This window comes from Muntiacus reevesi, chromosome 14, assembly GCF_963930625.1.
Source record: "Muntiacus reevesi chromosome 14, mMunRee1.1, whole genome shotgun sequence".
NCBI classification, from domain to species: Eukaryota; Metazoa; Chordata; class Mammalia; order Artiodactyla; family Cervidae; genus Muntiacus; species Muntiacus reevesi.
Genome location: NC_089262.1, coordinates 57551622 through 57571316, shown reverse-complemented (window position 1 = coordinate 57571316; position 19695 = coordinate 57551622).

Here is a 19695-nt window from a genome sequence, read left to right as displayed (position 1 = left end):
TATGCAGCAACATGGTTGGACCTAGGGATTATCACACTAAGTGAAGTAAATCAGACAAAGACAAATATTATGTGATATCACTTTTATGTAGAATCAGAAAATAGGTACAAATGATTTTAGTTATAAAACAGAGACTCACAGACATAGAAAACAGATTTATGGTTATCAAAGAAGAAAGGGAAGGAGTGACAAATTAGGAATTTAGGACTGGCAGGCACAAATTACTGTATATAAAATACATAAATGACAAGCATGGGGAATTATATTCAATATTTTGTACTAACTGATAATGAAAAAGAACATGAAGGAGAGTATATATATGCTCTTTATATTTATAGCTGAATCATTTTGTTATACATCAGAAATTAACACAACATTGTAAATCAACCGTAATAGGGAAAGCTTAGTAGCTTCAGTCATATCTGACTCTTTGTAACCCTATGGATTATAGCCCGTCAGGCTCCTCTGTTCATGGAATTCTCCAGGCAAGAATACTGGAGTGTGTTGCCATTTCCTTCTCCAGAGGATCTTCCCCACCCAGGGGGAACCTGGGTCTTCCACATTGCAGATAGATTCTTAACCATCTGAGCCACCAGGGTACATCACTAAAAAGTTATTTTCATTCAGACAGCTTTGTCAGAGTTTAATTGACACACAGTAAATTGCACACCTTCAAAGTATGTACATTGGTGTGTTTTGACATGTATACACATGTGAAATCATCACCATAATCAAGATGATGAATATAACCATCACTTCCAAAAGTATTCTTGTAACATTCTGTAATCCTTCCTATTCTACTATCCCTAAGCAACCACTGATCTGCTTTCTGTCATTATTAATTGCATTATAATTAGCATTTGCTAGAACTTAAGTGGACTCATTCAGCATCTATTCTTTTTTTGGAGGGGTGTCTGACCAATTTCATTCAGAATAATTATTTTGAAATTTATTCATGTTTTTGCATATTTCAGTAGGTCTTTTTCATTGCTGACTAGTAGTCCATTGAATGCATATACCACAGACTGTTAGTCTGTTCATCTGCTGATGGATGTTTGAGTTGTTTCCAGTTCTTGGCTATTGAAATAAAGCTGCTGTGAGCATTCATGTTCATGTCTTTGTATTAATATGTGCTTTAAGCTCTCTTGGGCAAATACTTAGGAATGTAGTGGTTGGATATATGGTAGATATATATTTATTTAAGAAACTGCCAAACTATTTTCCAGAACAAATTTACATTCCTATTGAAAGTATATAAATATTCTATTTTCTCCACATACTGCACCTTGGTATATTAACTCTTTTTAATTTCAGCTATTCAAATATGTACATAGTGGCATCCCATCATGGTTTTAATCTTTATTTCCATAATGATTAATGACGCTGAACATCTCTTTATGTGCTTATTTGCACATAAATATATCTTTTGGTGATGGGTATGTTCAAATTGATCATTTTTTATGGGGTTGTTTTTATTCTTATTGATTTTAAGAGTTCTTTATATATTCTGGATGCAAGTCCTTTATCAAATATTTGATTTGTCCATATTTTTTCCAGTGTGTGGTTTGTCTTTTAACTACTCTAATGGTGTCTTTCAAAGAGTATATGTTTTTAATTTTGATAAAGTCTAATTTATTGATTTATTTTTCCTTTGTGAATTATAGATTTGGGTGTTATTATCTAAGGAAACTTTGTCTAACCCAAGATTTTATCATACGTTTTCTTCTTAAAGTTTTATAGTTTTAGTTTTTTAGTTTTATAGTTTCAGTTTAAAGTCAATGAACCATTCTGAGTTAATTATACATGTGTGAAGTATGGATTAAATTCTCCCCCTTCTTCTTCTTCTCTTCCTTCTTCTTTGTATATGGCAATCCTGTTGCTTCAGCACTGCTTGTTGAAAAGATTATCCTTTTCCCACTAATTGCCTTTTCACCTTTTCCAAAAATGCATGTATTTATGATTCCATTTCTGAATTCTTTATTCTGTTCCATTGATCTATTTATCTATCTTTCCACCAATACCATGTGTCTTGATTACTGTAGCTTTATAATAAGTCTTGAAATTAGGTGCTGTTAGTTCTCCAACTTTGTTCTTTTTTGGTCAGAGTTGTTTTGGATGTTGTGTCCTTTGAGTTTTCATGTGAATTTTAGAATCTGTATGCTGATTTTTGGGATTTGATTGGAGTTGCATTGACTGTCTAGATTAATTTGAAGAAAATTAGTAACTTAACATCATTGAGTGTTCTAATTCATGAACATGGTTTTATTTAGGTCTTCAAAAATTGGTCTCAGCACTGTTTTGTCAGTTTCAGTATGGATATTACATAATCTTTTGTCAGGGTTTTTTGGGATGGTATTGCAAATGGTGCTTTTTTTTTTTTTCTTCCAGTCTGTGATTCTATGTTGCTAGGATATAGAAATATAATTGAATTTTGTGTATTGATTTTGAATCTTACAACTCTATTAAATTCACTTATTAGTTTCAGTAGCTTTTAAAAAATAGGTGAATACCTTTCAATGAGCAAATTGAATGGGCATATATCCTTAAATGAAAGGTAGTGTCTGTTGGTTTGAAGTTGGCTTTTTAAGCTGGTCAAGGATGTTCTTTGGACTTCCCTGGTGGCTCAGATGGTAAAGCGTCTGCCTACAATGCAGGAGGCCTGGGTTTGATCCCTGGGTTGGTAAGATCCTCTGGAGAAGGAAATGGCAACCCACTCTAGTACTCTTGCTTGGAAAATCCCATGGATGGGGGAGCATGGTAGGCTACAGTCCATGGGGTCGCAAAGAACTGGACAAGACTGAGCGACTTCACTTTCACTTTCAGGATGTTCTGCATGTGCTTTGGGAATGGCTCTGTGGTGCTTCTTTCAAAAATATAAGGTCTTTTGTGAGGAATGGGTTGGGGTAAAATCATAGTGAATGATTGCTCCCAGACAAGGGTCAGGGGGAAGCACATTAAAAATAGATTATGGTGGACAAGAACAACAAATACTAGGAAAAACCCTGAAAACTCTGTTCAAGGACATTCCTTATGTACCAAATGGAGGTAAGTCTGGAGGAAATGGCGTGGAAGTCTTGCAGATGGTTGTAGGAATGCGTGAAGGAAAAGACTTCTATATGGCAGCAGTGTTTCTTGTCCCCACGATGAGAACATTCTTCTACACCAACTCTGAGAGGAAGGGCTAACATGGAGAGTGTTGCCTATATTTTTGGGCTCAAAAGTATCTAGATGATGACTAGAAAATTTACTTAAAGCATCTGGAGGTTTATTTCAGTTTATTGTTAACATGTGGATAAGATGAAGTTGGGGGGACTCTGTTTTTAGTTGCTTCTTTCATGTCACAGAGGCACAGTTGTTGTAAAGCAAACAACAGCAGACTCAGGCAGCAGAATGATTATGGCAGAAGAAGGATTGAGATGACTCAGTAGAACTCCAGTGTTTCTCTTGTGGGAGTTCAATACTATTGTTGGCAATAAAGAGAAACTCTGGCATAGGCAAGGGCATGTACAAGTAATGCTTACATTAAGTGGATATGGGCATTCAATTTTATGTAAAATTTGGTAGTTCTGACAAGATAAATGATTACTGTTCTCCGTCTGTTCTGTAGAGTCCCTTTGTCCCAAGGAGATCTATTAGGGGCTGCTTTGAGGGCAGAGATGATGGATAAATGAGCAGAGATCTAGACTCTCCATCTTCCTTCATCATACCCCTAACTTTTCCATTCAACCAGAGGTCCTTACCCTCCTTTGGGAAAAAAATCCATTTAATGTGTTAGGATTTTCACATCAAAAGTTGTTTTCTACATAATTTTGTGTGTGTGTGCACATGTATGTGTGTGTTTGGAACCCAGTGGACAAAGTCAATGAAAGTGATCAATGTTGAATGCCTTCCTCAGAAACAGGATGCAGAATGTCACACAGAACTTGTGCTCTCTGCCAAAATCAAAGGAAGTTGCTTCCTTCCTTGCATCCGGTCCTACTTAAGTGAGAAGTGAGAAGTTACTGATGGCCCAGTGTTTGGGTTGCCACATATTGCATGGAACATATTTGTGCTCAAAATTATTGTTATCTGCAATTTAAATTTAACTGGATGACCTGTATTTTTATTTTCTAAATCTGGCAACCCTAAATGGTGTGTAATTCATAAAAAAAAAAATAGCGAATGGATTTTCTAACATAATGATTTTGCTAAACACTGACCAAAAAATTCTCACATTGTGGGTATGTACATCATACTATATTAATCCCTGGGCCTGCCTGTACAGCTTTCTAGCAACCAGCTATCCTTCCTTGTTGGAATGTGGATACGTGTGGTAAAGAACCCGCTTGCCAATGCAGGAGACCCAAGAGACATCAGTTCAGTCCCTCTGTTGTGAAGATACCCTGGAGGAGGAAATGGCAACCCACTCCAGTATTCTTGCCTGGAGAATCCCATGGACAGAGAAGCCTGATGGGCTACAGTCCATAGGGTTGCAATGAGGTGGACACCACTGAAGTGACTTAGCACGCACAAACATGTTGTCAATGCTTTTTCAGTCCAGAAGGTCCTCCCTCTCCCCAGGACATTGAAAACAAATTAATCCAAATTTGGCCATTGAACCGATTTTCTCAATTCTTGCTTTTTGTCAAGTATCATTTCATCTTTGAAATTTCAAGTTGCAAGTTTTAATTGGAATATTGATGGTGTCTTACAGTCTTTCATTGATATAATATACCTTTTCCTTAAAGAGATAATTAAAATATTTTTGTCTTTGTCATTAGTACTTATTTATCTTAAAATTACAAGTTTATACCTTTTGCCACCTTCATCCAATCCCCTTGTCCTTCCCTTCCACCTGTGGTAACCTCAAATCTGATCTCTTTTTCGATGAGGCAAGCCTCTGTTCATTTTGCATGTTATTGCCAAGTCCTTAGTTTATGCTACTAAAAACAGCTTGTTTTGGTTCTGCATCCTTCTTTCCTTCTTTTATATATGCCTGTTAGGATCTGAACTTATCAGAGAATGCCTTGGTAGCTGCATTGGCATTTCAGATGTCTCTTGCTTGTCCTTTTCATTTAAATCCCAACACAGTAAGTACCATTCTAAGAAAGCTTTCTAGACAGTAAAACTAAATCCATGTTTTGCATGATGCATTGTATGAATGGTTCATAGCTGCTCTCAGTTCAGTTCAGCCACTCAGTCATGTCCAACTCCTTGCAACCCCATGGACTGCAGCATGCCAGGCCTCCCTGTCCATTACCAAGTCCTGGAGCCTACTCAAACTCATGTCCATTGCGTCGGTGATGCCATCCAACCATCTCATCCTCTGTTGTCCCTTTCTCCTGCCTTCAATCTTTCCCAGCATCAGGGTCTTTTTCAATGAGTTGGTTCTTCACATCAGGTGGCCAAAGTATTGAAGTTTCAGCTTTGGATCTCCTTGAAATTCAAGGGACTCTCAAGAGTCTTCTCCAACACCACAATTCAAAGGCATCAATTCTTTGGCACTCAGCTTTCTTTATAGTCCAACTCTCATAGCCTTACATGACTACTGGAAAAACCATAGCTTTGACTAGACAGACCTTTTGGTAAAGTAATGTCTCTGCTTTTTAATATGCTGTCTAGGTTGGTCATAGCTTTTCTTCCAAGGACAAGAGTCCTTTAATTTCATGGCTGCAGTCACCATCTGCAGTGATTTTGGAGCCCCCCCCAAAATAAGGTCTGTCACTGTTTCCATTGTTTCCCCATCTATTTGCCATGAAGTGATGGGACCAGATGCCATGGTCTTAGTTTTCTGAATGTTGAGTTTTAAGCCAACTTTTTCACTTTCCTCTTTCATTTTCTTTCATCAGGAGTCTCTTTAGTTCTTCTTCACTTTCTGCCATAAGGGTGGTGTCATCTGCATATCTGAGGTCATTGATATTTCTCCTGGCGATCTTGATTACAGGTTGTGCTTCTTCTAGCCCAGTGTTTCTCATGATGTACTCTGCATATAAGCTAAATAAGCAGGGTGACAATATACAGCCTTGATGTACTCCTTTTCCTATTTGGAACCAGTCTGTTGTCCCATGTCCAGTTCTAACTGTTGCTTCTTTATTTCTCAAGAGGCAGGTCAGGTGGTCTTGTATTCTCATCTCTTTAAGAATTTCCCACAGTGTGTTGGGATCCACACAGTCAAATGCTTTTGCATAGTCAATAAAGCAAAAGTAGATATTTTCAAGCATGTGTTAAGTACTGTACATTTATCATCACATTCGGTTCTCATAACCTTATGAAATAAGTGCTACATCTTCATTTTATAGAAGTAGAAACCAAGACACAGAGAAGTAAAGCAACTTGCCCAAGGTCACATAGCTAGAAATCTGTAGAGCATAAAATACAGGCGTCTCTCTCTCTCTCTTACTTCAAAAGGTTACTTAGACTGTTTCGTTATACTCCACAAACAATGCTTTCTTGCTCTAGCTTCAGTCACTCATGTGCAATAATAATCCGATTGAGTTAGTTTCTTCAGCAAATCATTTTCCACCTAGAAGGACTAGCCATCTAATTAGGTGCCACCTCATAATACCAATAATTAATTTTAAAAGGCACATACAACCAAAGTCCAGCATCTAGTGAGAGAAAGGGGGAATATATGTATTTGTATATTCGTGGCATTTCTTTTCCCAACTGGGTTTAATTCCTTTTGCTTGTGAATTTATTAACAGAAGCCGGATGTTGGCATTCTCTCGCCTCCAGATTCCTCAACCTGCAACCTGGTTTCTAGCAATGTGTTAATTTTGCACCACTTTAGTTCATTAAAATAATTGGCACGTTCCTTGAGTTCATCACAATGGGAGTTTACCTATTTTTAGCTCTCTAAAACTTAATGTGGTAGTGCTATTTTTACTCAGAAACTAATTCTTCACAAGTTATTTCTGAAAAAATTTTCTTCCTGAAGAAAGTCCATTTAACCATTCCCAATTCATAATGGAGGGAAAGCCAACTCTCGAAGAAGTTGAATGATCTACAAGGGGTTTCCCAGAGCCCAGCTGAAGCCCCTGTCTCAGCTGAGTATCAGGACCCACTGCTCTTTTCTGTCCTTGGCAACAAAAATGGTTCAACTTGCAGTATCTGTAACTCTCAGTTCTTATTGCCAGCCATTGTCCTTTACAGTGTGAAGGACTTGATCGTCACAACTTAGGACCGTGATCAGATGCCCGCCCTCCTCTGCCCGTGCCGCTCAGCAAGAAGTCTGCTTGCCTGCTGACTGGTGTGCCTCTGCTTTTCTTGCTGCTCATACTATTTGGAGATGGCTTGTTACCAATGTCTGGGAGGGGTCCGGCAGGCGTCCCTCCATTCTCGTAGGTACCATCCCACAGGGGCAGTGCTTCTGTTCTCTGGGCTGGTTCCTTGGGCCCTTCACCCTTCTTCCTGCTGGTGTGGCCATTTGCTAAGGCTGGTGAGTAGGCTGAAAGTGAAGGGTTGCTTCTCAAAGTGGACAGAAGAGGCTCATTCTACCGGGGAGTTGTCTTTCAGCCGATGGTGAAGGAGACAGAAGAGCTGCTTTCTGCAGAAAGTCTCAGTTAAAGTTCAAATGTGAGGCTTGGGAGGGGCAACCTGGTGCTTAAACTTGGACTCGTTCCTGGGCTCCTCTCTGTCTGCCCCCATCTCGTGTCTGATGCCTCAGTTTGCCGCCTCTCTGCTGATGCCCCCTGGCCACTCTTCTGACCCCCACACCCATGTGTCCACTTGCTTGCTAGACAATCCACTTTGATTTCTAAAGGGCAGATCCAACTAGCGTGTTCAGAAACACTCTTGAGAATGGAGGGACAATCCACTTTGATTTCTAAAGGGCAGATCTAACTAGTGTGTTTCAGAAAAACTCTTGACCTTCCTCTCCAAACCTGCTTTCTCTCATTCATCTTTCTTGGTAAATGTCCACTTCCATCTTTCAGTTGCTCAGGTCAAAAACGTGGGCCTCATCTGTCATTCCCTTCTTTCTCTCACATTTCACATTCAATCGGTGCTCAAATCCTGTCAGCAGTCTTGTAACAACATGCTCAGCATCTGACCGCTTTCATCACCTCAAGTCTATCACCCTAGTCCAAACCGCCGCCTCTCTTTCCTAGATCACTGCGTCAGCTCCCTCCTTGCTTCTCCTCTTGCTCTGCCAAGTCTCTTCTCCACATACTATCTATGTGGATATTTTAAAAACATAAGGTTATATTCCTGCTGAAAATCCCTCTGAGATGTCCCATCTCACTTGCCACAAAATGCAAGTCTCCATGATCTGGCCACCTGGCCTCAAATCTCTAATCTCATCTCTAGCTCATTGCCCCCGTTCCCCCTCCAGGCAGGTCACAATGGCCTTCTCACCTGGAACACGCCAAGCACACAGTGCTCCACTTCCTGGAACACTCTTGCCCCAGGGAGCCACGTGACTCCCCCCTACCTTTACCTCTCCACTTTGGTATCGCTTTATCGCTTTATCAGAAAGCCTTTGCTGACCTAGATAAGATGCTACCCCTAGCTGAGAGCAGGCCCTTCCTTGTTTTTGTTTACTGTGTACCTCCATTACCTACACATGGCAGACACCCGGTAAATATCTGTTTGGTAAGTACGAATGAATTCATCTGTTCCCAGGCAAGAGAAGAATTTTGTTTTTTCTTAAATCATGTTTAATTTAGTTCAGGGTTTCAGTAGTCTTGATTAGTATCTTGTGTGATCACAGGAAGATCACATGACCTGCTTTTTTCATCTGTAAAGTTCAGGATTGGATTAGATCATGTCTTAGGCACGTTTTTGCCCCCTTTTCTGGTTTTGTAAATGTGGAATCTCTTCTGTGATCCAACAGTAGCATTCTGGGGTTGGGGGGTCTTCTGTGGTCCTGCACCTGTGCTTGAAGTGATGGAGACATTTTCCTTTCATACATCCTATCCCCTTGCTGACCCTCTCCTGCATCTCACCATCAAGCACATTCTGCACTTGTGCTATTACAACACACAGTGTGCAGTAGCAGTTGTGACATGTCTCTAAACACCACTCAATAGTAACAGATCATCAAAGTTTGTATGCAACCGACATTACAAAGTCAGAATATTAAATCAACTACTGGTTCAGTTCAGTTGCTCAGTTGTGTCCAACTCTTTGTGACTCCATGGCCTGCAGCACACCAGGCCTCCCTGTCCATCCCCAACTCCTGGAGTTTACTCAAACTCATTTCCATTGAGTTGGTGATGCCATCCAACCATCTCATCCTCTGTTGTCCCCTTCTCCTCCTGCCTTCAATCTTTCCCAGCACCAGGGTCTTTTCCAATGAGTCAACTCTTAGTATCAGGTGGCCAAAGTATAGGAGTTTCAGCTTCAGCTTTAGTCCTTCCAATACATTTTCAGGACTGATCATCTTTAGGATGGACTGGTTGGATCTCCTTGTAGTCCAAGGGACTCTCAAGAGTCTTCTCCAACACCACAGTTCAAAAGCATCAATTCTTCAGCGCTCAGCTTTCTTTATAGTCTAACTCTCACATCCATACATGACCACTGGAAAAACCATAGCTTTGACTAGACAGACATATGTTGGCAAAGCGTAATGTCTCTGCTTTTTAATATGCTATCTAGGTTGGTCATAACTTTCCTTCCAAGGAGTAAGTGTCTTTTAATTTCATGGCTTCAGTCATCATCTACAGTGATTTTGGAGCCCGCCCAAAATAAAGTCTCTAACTGTTTACACTGTTTCCCCATCTATTTGCCATAAAGTGATGGGACCAGATGCCATGATCTTAGTCTTCTGAATGTTGAGTTTTAAGCCAACTTTTTCACTTTCTGCTTTCACTTTCATCAAGAGGCTCTTTAGTTCTTCATTTTCTATCATAAGGTTGGTGTTATCTGCATAGCTGAGGTTATTGGTATTTCTCCCAGCAATCTTGATTCCAGCTTGTACTTCATCCAGCCCAACGTTTCTCATGATGTACTCTGCATATGAGTTAAATAAGCAGGGTGACAATATACAGCCTTGGCGTACTCCTTTTTCTGTTTGGAAACAGTCTGTTGTTCCATGTCCAGTTCTACCTGTTCTTCCTGACCTGCATACAGATTTCTCAAGAGGCAGGTCAGGTGGTCTGGTATTCCCATCTCTTTAAGAATTTTCCACAGTTTGTTGTAATCCACACAGTCAAAGCATTTGGCATAATCAATAAAGCAGAAGTATATGTTTTTCTGGAACTCTCTCACTTTTTCAATGATCCAACGGATGTTGGCAATTTGATCTCTGGTTCTTCTACCTTTTCTAAATCCAGCTTGAACATCTGGAAGTTCACGGTTCATGTTGAAGCCTGACTTGGAGAATTTTGAGCATTACTTTGCTAGCATGTGAGATGAGTGCAATTGTGGGGTAGTTTGAGCATTCTTTGCTCAATCAACTATACTTCGATAAAAATTAATTTAAAAAAAGAAAAAATATTACATTGGGAAAAAAGTCAGATTGGATTCAAGACCATCTGTGAAATGACCTGACCTTGCTCATCTTTATTTTGTTCTGCTTCCTTGAGTGGAGAGAAATGGTAGAGCCCAGTGGGAATTATGCATGACCCAGGGGACTGTCTTTGGGAAACATCTTGTCTGTGAATATCATTGGTATTATGTTCTATGGTGGGAAAACAAAAGATTTAGAGCTACTGGTGTTACAATGCTTGCGATACAGAGGTAAGAGATATGGTCTCTGCCTTCAGAGAGTTAAAGGTCTAGATGAAAAGACAGGACATATTTGTACTGTGAAAGGGTGTGTAAGAACACAGTGTGTGTGAGTGCTGAATGTGTCCTGCAGGGTGGTATCTTCATGTACCAGACTGTTTGTGGGATTGGGTCCTAAGAGAAGGAGGCTTGAGCTGTGTCTTGAGGGGTCTCTCCTTCTCTCAAGGAGCCTTTTTAACAAGGTGCTGTCTCTCTCTCCTTTCTGGGATGATATCAGCTTGGTTAGCATGAAGCGTCAAGACTTCTGTACTACTCTTTGAAAGTGAAAGTGAAGTCGTTCAGTTGTGTCTGACTCTTTGCGACCCCATGGACTGTAGCCTACCAGGCTCCTCTCTCCATGGGATTTTCCAGGCAGGGATACTGGAGTGCGTTGCTATTTCCTTCTCCAGTGGAATCTTCCTGACCCAGGGATCGAACCCGGGTCTCCCACATTGCAGGCAGACACTTTACCATCTGAGCCGCCAGGGAGGGTACTACTCTTTGAGGTCCCCCTGTAACCACACTGTCATAAATTCTCTTTGAATAATCCTAGTTTAGGTGGGTCATCTGTTTCCTGTTGGGACCCTGACCAATACGGTCTTAGAGACAATTTTCCTTTCAATGGGAATAGATGAGCTCTCCCAGATTAATCTTTTTCAGTGCTGTGCAATCTCACAGAAAAATAGGCTTGACATCTACACCAGAGAAGAATGAGCACCATTTCTAAGTCCCCACCTTGGCCTTTCAAGTCACCTAGGAACACTGTCTTTGTTGATGCTTATGCTAACTTGTGTGGGTTAAGAAGGTATTTGTCCTTGATATCTTGAATAAGTAGGTTGACAATATAACTCATTTCCCTCAGTGGAACACTCTTGAGAGTTCAAAGGTGCACCATAAATAATTATGCAGAGACAATAGGTTTAAACCAGGATTATTGAGAGTCTACACAGAGAAGGGAATTCTAGTTGTGTTTCATTAATCTGAATCACAATCCTGTCCCTGAGAAAGTAAGGATCACCACATCAGTCTGCTGGAGTGACTGTCTTGCTCATCTTCAGGGGTGCTGTTCTGAGCTGCAAAGAAGACCCTTTGTTATCTCTTCCAATTACTGCATGGAGAAGCCCACTCAAGAACTCCAGGCCATTTGGATGACTGAATGTTCTCGCTGCTGGGCAGAGGCCAGGCAGCAATACAGGTAACTGGGCTCTTCCTAGCATTGCCTTTGATAAGGAATTAAGGTCATATGACCCATTTTGAGAGGTCTGTCTCTTAGTGTTTTCAAATTCTAAGTTACTGTGATCAAAATAACTGAAGCATGGTCTGGCCCAGGGAAGAAAGTCATTCTGAGTCTGGCAGACACACAATAGATGAGAAGGATGCAGGTCTTCGGAAAGGAAGGCTAAGGGCACTTCAACCAGCACTAACCTTGTGAGCCAAGGCCAAACCGCAGGTGGCGGCTGCTGCACAAAGCAATTGGAGACCTGAGGCGCATCCCCAGTGCACTCGTGTGTGTGCAGGACTAGGCTTGTCTACAGGGATACATTTTCTTTATAAACCTTTCACCAGCTAAAAATGTGAAGAGATGCTTCAAAGCGTCAGACCTCCCCAGTAGCCTGTGGTGTGTGTGTAGAAGCTGATGCTTCTCATTTGGCTTCACGGCATTAGCTCAGATGCAGTACTTGGAATTATCTAGCCAATTACTGCATTGGTACTCTGCCTCTCAAGAGATTTTCTTTTAGATTCTCTAATAGAAACATTTTGTTTTCCCTTGAAGAATAGTTTGGTCACCATTGGATAACCATTTTTTGTAATCTGTGCCAGAGTTTATATTTATTTCTGCAGCTTGAACTTACTCTTATTCCTCATTGTCTTAGTTCGTGGAGTTCTTGTTGGTCATTTGTGGGGAGCACTTTGTATCATGCTCTTTAGCCTGGTGATCATCATTTCTGTCTTTGAAAGCAAAAATATTTCTTGTGGTGGAAAATTCTTCATGTGTTTTCATACATTTGTATATGTATATTTTAATTTTGTGAAAGAGCAGGGAGCTACTGTGGTTTGTTGAAAAATCTCTTCCAGGATTAAGTGATATTATTATAACATCAGATCAGAAGCTTTTAGCATTTGGAACCTATTTATTATTTATTATGATGCAGATCGACACTTAGTTGAGTTGGAATTTTGGGATTGTAGCATCAATAATGGTTAATCTCCTCAGTAATAAATTACACTTACAACTCTAATTGCTGCCATAAGGTGATTGGCTGTGGTTAAGATTATAGACCTAGTGGTTTAGCTCTTCTTAAGTACAGTTGATCTACAGAGGTTAGATAGGTGAGCATATGCTTTCAATTCCATTATGCAATATTTGTGAGGCATAACTATGGAAGCATAACTGTGGACCACTGCTAAAGTGCACAACAACACATATACATAAATTACTATCTCTTTGGCTTTCTCTCAGTCATCGTCTGTGCACTTTTTTTTCTTTGACTCTCCTCCTAGATTTAGAAAGTTTCCTAAGCTTCTTTTATTTTCTTGTTTGTGCTTCCGGACCTTTCACCAGAATTCTCCTGCAAGTGAACCTTTGGGTAGCTCCTGCCCTCATTCAATAAAAGTGTTAATTTGCCTCCTTAAGCCTTTTAATGTATTCTAAAGTAAAGGGACAGATTGTTACTTTTTTCCTGGTCAGAACAACAAAAAACTTTCCTTTACAGTCTCTCTGAGCTCAAATGAAAAGAGGAACTCAAGGAATACACTGCAAGTCACTTAGGAAGATCCTTCACTAATCAGAAACATATTCCCTGTGGTCATCATACTTATTCATCTTCTCTTTTAATAGATATGGAAACTTAGGTGGTTTCTAGGTAAGAAATGGCTGTGGCATTCTAAAGGAAGATCAATAATTCATTGGAGTGATGCTACAATAGAAAAGAACCTTTATGCACCATATGAATAATCTCTAGCCCACTTCATTTGTTCATCCATTTATGCATTGGTTCATTCATTCCTAAAACATTTACAGAGTGCTTGCTGAGTACAAGATCCTACTTGGTGCTAGAGAAAGTGAGATAAATGACTTATGTATTCATTTATTTATTTTTGGCTGATGATATAATAGTATACTCAGAAAACAGTAGGTCCCAGTAAAACTTGTCAAAATTAATAAAATATTTGTAAGTGACAGGATTCAATAAATAATTGAAAACAAAAAAGTCTTTTTTCTTCCCAATGACACCTAGAAAAGGAAGTGGGTGAAGTATTTTGTTCAAAATAGTGACATAAAATTACAAAATATTAAAAAATGAAATATTAAAAAATAAAGCTGACAAGAAAAATAAGGGACCTACATGAAAAAATATGTAATAAATCTGAACAAATAGAAGGACATACCACTTTCTTGAATAGGGAGACATTATATCATAAAATGTCAAATCATCCAAAATGATTATGTGAATTTAGTATAATTCTAATAAACTCTCGAACAACTTTTAATTGGATAAAAACCAGTCAAGTTTCAGGTATAAAAGTAAATGCCCAAAAAAAAAAAAAAAAAAAAAGTAAATGCCCAAGAAATGCTAAGAAAAGTATGAAAAAAAAATTCAACTAAGTCACTATATTAAAAATCAACATGCTATTTCTTTCACACTCTAAATGTTGTTTTGTATCTAATTTATAGTAGTCATGATTTCTATTCTCTTGAAGAACTATGTAAGCTTCTGGCCCTTCATTACCTGTACTTGCCTTCTGTCTGACTCACAAGTTCAGTGCTGACTCTCAGCAAAGGCCTGAACTGCTTCCAACACCCACAGAGGTTGTAAGCCTCAGAGTCTTTCCTCAGCCCCTGGGATCCGACAGCCTTCACTTCTGCTTCCTGTTAGTCACCCAGGACCATGACCACCTCTTGTTTCTTGTCCTTGCTTTATCTCCAAAGTCTTAAATTCCAAAATGTCTGTAAGTTAGTGTAAGTAGCTCAAACTCTGATTTCTTTCCCAATTTCTTTAATACATGAAAGTGAAAGTTGCTCAGTTGTGTCCGACTCTGCGGCCCCATGGACTATACAGTCCATGGAATTCTCCAGGCCAGAATACTGGAGTGGGTAGCCTTTCCCTTCTCCAGGAGATCTTCACAACCTAGGAATTGAACCCAGGTCTCCTGCATTGCGGGCGGATTCTTTACCGGTTGATACATACACCTCACATACATATGCACTCACATATGCACACCTGCCTCTTCTCTTCCTCATTTCCCATTCTCATTCCTACCACTTACTCCAAATTCCCCATGATGTGTATACCTCTCAGGGTCTTGTTCTTTGTATTCTGTACTTCCCTATTTGGATAGCAATCTCTATCAACCCCTGGTTAGCTCTAACTATTTTAATAGCTGTGTAATATTTCACAGTATAAACAGACCATTATGAATTCAACATTTCTCTTTTGATGCCCACTTAATTTGCCTCCTGTTTTATTTGTTGCAATGTGAACTGCTATAAGCATTCTTTTATTTGTATTTTGATGTTATTATATCTATAGGGTTTCTAGTACTTGGACTGGTGGTTTTAAAGGTATCACTTTTTAAAAAATTTTCTTTTTTTTTTTGATGTCTCTGCTTTTTATTTTTATTTTTATTTTTTTTAATTTTTATTTTTCAGTGGGTTTTGTCATACATTGATATGAATCAGCCATAGAGTTACACGAATTCCCCATCCCGGTCTCCCATCCCACCTCCCTCTCCACCCGATTAGATGCTGCCAAGGTGCTTCCAAACAGACTAACAATTCACATTTCCATCAGAAGAATATGAGAAACTCCTTGTCCCTGCCTACTTTACAGCAATAGATACTGCTTTTTCTAACTTTTGCCAACCTGAAGCGTATAGCAATGACACATCACTGTTGCCTTAATTTTCTTTTCTCTGACCACTGGTAAAGTTGACCATCTTGTATTTATTACTTAATTGGACTTTCAGATGAACTCTTCTGTCAGTTGCCTCCTATTCTTGGCCAAATGTTGTGGAGAGAGGGAGTGGTCATTTGAGTTTTTTGTCATTCTTTCTTAAACCTACCTACATATTATAAATAATTACCATTTGCTATGCTTGTTGCTAATATTTCTTCCAAATCTACCATATTTTTTCTGACTTTTTTTGTAGTTTTTACATAGCTAAATAATCTGTAACAGTATATAGGGATTTCCCAGGTGGCTCAGTGGTGAAAAACCTGCCTGCAATGCAGGAGATGTGATTCACTTCCTGGGTCAGGAAGATCCCGTGGAGAGGGAAATGGCAATCCACTCCTGTATTTCTTGCCTAGGAAATCCCATGGACAAGGGAGTCTGGAGGGCTACAGTTCATGGGGATGCAAAGAATCAGACACGACTTAGTGACTGAACAACAACAATATTCCATTGCATATGTGTAATGTACCCTATCTTCTTTATCCATTCATCTGTTAAAGAGCTCTTGGGTTGTTTGCATGTTTTGGCCACTGTGAATAGCACTGCTATGAACATTGGGTTGCTTGTATCTTTTTGAATTAGAGCTTTCATCTTTTTCAGATATATGCCCAGGAGTGGAATTGCTGGGTCATATGATAGTTCTGTGTTTAGTTTTTTGAGGCAACTCCATACTGTTTTCCCCAATGGTGGTGGTTTAGTTGCTCAGTAGTATCCAACTTTTGTGACCTCATGGATTGTACCCTGCCAGACTCCTCTGTCCATGGGATTTCCCAGGCAAGAATACTGTAAGGGGTTGCCATTTCCCTCTCCAGATGGTCTTCCTGACCAAGGGATTGAAATACATCTTGGGCATTGCAGGTGGTAGATATACCAGTTTACATTCTCACCAACAGTGTACAAGAGCTCTCCTTTCACCACATCCTCACCAGCATTTGTTATTTGTAGACTTTTTGATGATGGTCATTCTGACAAGTGTGAGGTAGTATCTCACTGTTGTTTTGATTTGCATTTCTCTAATAATTTAGTGACATTGAGCATCTTTTCATGTGCCTGTTAGCCATCTTTGGAAAATGTTTATTATTTAAGTCTTTTGCTAATTTTTGATTAGATTATTTGTTTTTTTCCCTTTGATATTGAATTGTATGAGCTGTTTATATATTTTAGATATTAATCCCTTGTCAGTCACATCATTTGCAAATATTTTCTCCCAGTCTATAGATTTTTTTTTTTTTAAATCAATGCTTTCAAAGACAGCCCTCAGATTGGGAGAAAATAATAGCAAAAGAAGCAACAGACAAAGGATTAATCTTAAAAATAAGCAACTCCTGAAGCTCAATTCCAGAAAAATAAATGACCCAGTCAAAAAAATGGGCCAAAAAACTAAACAGACATTTCTCCAAAGAAGACATAGATGGCTAACAAACAAATGAAAAGATGCTCAACATCACTCATTATCAGAGAAATGCAAATCAAAACCACAATGAGGTGCCATTACACACCAGGCAGGATGGCTGCTATCCAAAAGTCTACAAGCAATAAATGCTGGAGAGGGTGTGGAGAAAAGGGAACCCTCTTACACTGTTGGTGGGAATGCAAACTAGTACAGCCACTATGGAGAACAATGTGGAGATTTCCTAAAAAACTGGAAATAGTACTGCCATATGACCCAGCAATACCACTTCTGGGCATACACACTGAGGAAACCAGATCTGAAAGAGACACATGCACCCCAATGTTCATCACAGCACTGTTTATAATAGCCAGGACATGGAAGCAACCTAGATGCCCATCAGCAGACGAATGGATAAGGAAGCTGTGGTACGTATACACCATGGAATATTACTCAGCCATTAAAAAGAATTCATTTGAATCAGTTCTAATGAGATGGATGAAACTGGAGCCCATTATACAGAGTGAAGTAAGCTAGAAAGATAAAGATCATTACAGCATACTAATACATATATATGGAATTTAGAAAGATGGTAATGATAACCCTATATGCAAAACAGAAATAGAGACACAGATGTACAGAACAGACTTTTGAACTCTGTGGGAGAAGGTGAGGGTGGGATGTTTCGAGAGAACAGCATGTATATTATCTAAAGTGAAACAGATCACCAGCCCAGGTAGGATGCATGAGACAAGTGCTTGGACCTGGTGCACTGGGAAGACCCAGAGGAATCTGGTGGAGAGGGAGGTGGGAGGGGGGATCGGGATGGGGAATACATGTAAATCCATGGCTGATTCATGTCAGTGTATGACAAAACCCACTGCAATATTGTGAAGTAATTAGCCTCCAACTAATAAAAGTAAATGAAAAAAAAAAAAAAACCCAATGGTTTTCTTTGCTGTGCAAAAGCTTTTGAGTTTAAGTAGGTCCCATTTGTTTCTTTTTGCTTTTATTTTCTTTACTTTAGGAGATTGATCCAAAATAATATTCTGCAATTTATGTCAAAGAAAGTTCTATTTCATTTTCCTCTCGTAGTCTTATAGTTTCCAGTCTTATATTTAGGTCTTTTAATCCATTTTTGAGTTTACTTTTGTATATGGTGGTAGAGACTGTTCCAATTTCATTCTTTTACATGTAGCTGTCTGGTTTTCCCAGCACCACTTATTGAAGAGACTGTTTTTTCTCTATTGTGTATTATTGCCTCCTTTGTAATATATTAATTGACCATAAATGCATGAGTTTATCTTTGGACTCTTCCATTCTGTGCCATTGATCTACAGGTCTGTTTGTATGGCAGTGCCATATTATTCTGATGACTGTAGCTTTGTAGTATAGTCTGAAGTCAGGCAATATAGTTCCTTCAGATCCGTTCTTCTTTCTCAAGATTGTTTTGGCTTTTTGGGGTCTTCTGTATTCCCATACAAATCTTAAAATTATTTGTTCTAGCTCTGTGAAAAATGCTGTTGGTATTTTGATAGCGATTGCATTGAATCTGTAAATTACCTTCAGTAATATGGTCTCTTTTTCCACTATAGATGGGTAAACTTATTTTGCTAAACATTTTGTTTTATATTGAAGTATAGCTGATTAACAATATTGTGATAGTTTCAGGTGGACAGCAAAGGGACTCAATCAACTGTTATGTTCATTTTAATAATATTGAAATTATTCCAATCTAAGAACACAGGATATCTTTACATTTTTTTCTATCACCTTCAATTTCCTTAATCAGTGCTTTATAGTTTTCAGATTATAGGTCTTCTATGTCCTTGGTTAAGTTTATTCCGGTTGTTTTATTCTTTTTGATGCAATTTTAAATGGGCTTTTTTTTTTTAGTTTCTCTTTCTGATATTTCAATGTTACTGTATAGAAATGCTGCAGATTTCTATATATATTAATCTTGTATCCTGCAACCTTGCCTAACTCATTTATTAGTTCTAATAGTTTTGGGATCAAAATTTTAAGATTTTATATATAAAGTATTGTGCCATCTGTAGATAGTGATAGTTTTACCTCTTCCCTTCCAATTTGAATATTTTAATTTATTTTTCTTGTCTATAGCTAGGACTTCCAATACTATGTTTCTTTGTAGTGTTTAGCCTGGTTTCAGAATCAGGATAATGGTGGCCTCATAGGATGAATTTTGGAGTGCTTCCCCTTGTTTCTTTTTTTGGGGATAGTTTGGGAAGGAGAGGTATTAGTTCTTTATACTAAGTTGATGAAAATGTAATTGCAGTTTCAGACTGTGAATTTTTAATCATTATAACTAGGTTCAAGTATATGTTTATTAATCAAAATAGGAACCATCACAATCAATACATTTTTGCCAATGAGAAATAAGTTTGTTTATTCCTGTAGCATAAAAATCAGTGCTTCAGGATTGAATGAATTCTTGGAAAGCATTTTCTGCCTCCTGTGGTTGTAGATGCATTTTCCCTGTAAAAAGTTGTCGAGATGCTTGAAGAAGTGGTAGTCAGTTGGTAAGAGGTCAGGTGAATATGGCAGATAAAGGAAGCCTTGTGGCCCAATTTGTTCAACTTTTGAAGCATTGGTTGTGTTACATGTTGCTGGGCATTGTAATGGAGAATTGGGCCGATTCTGCTA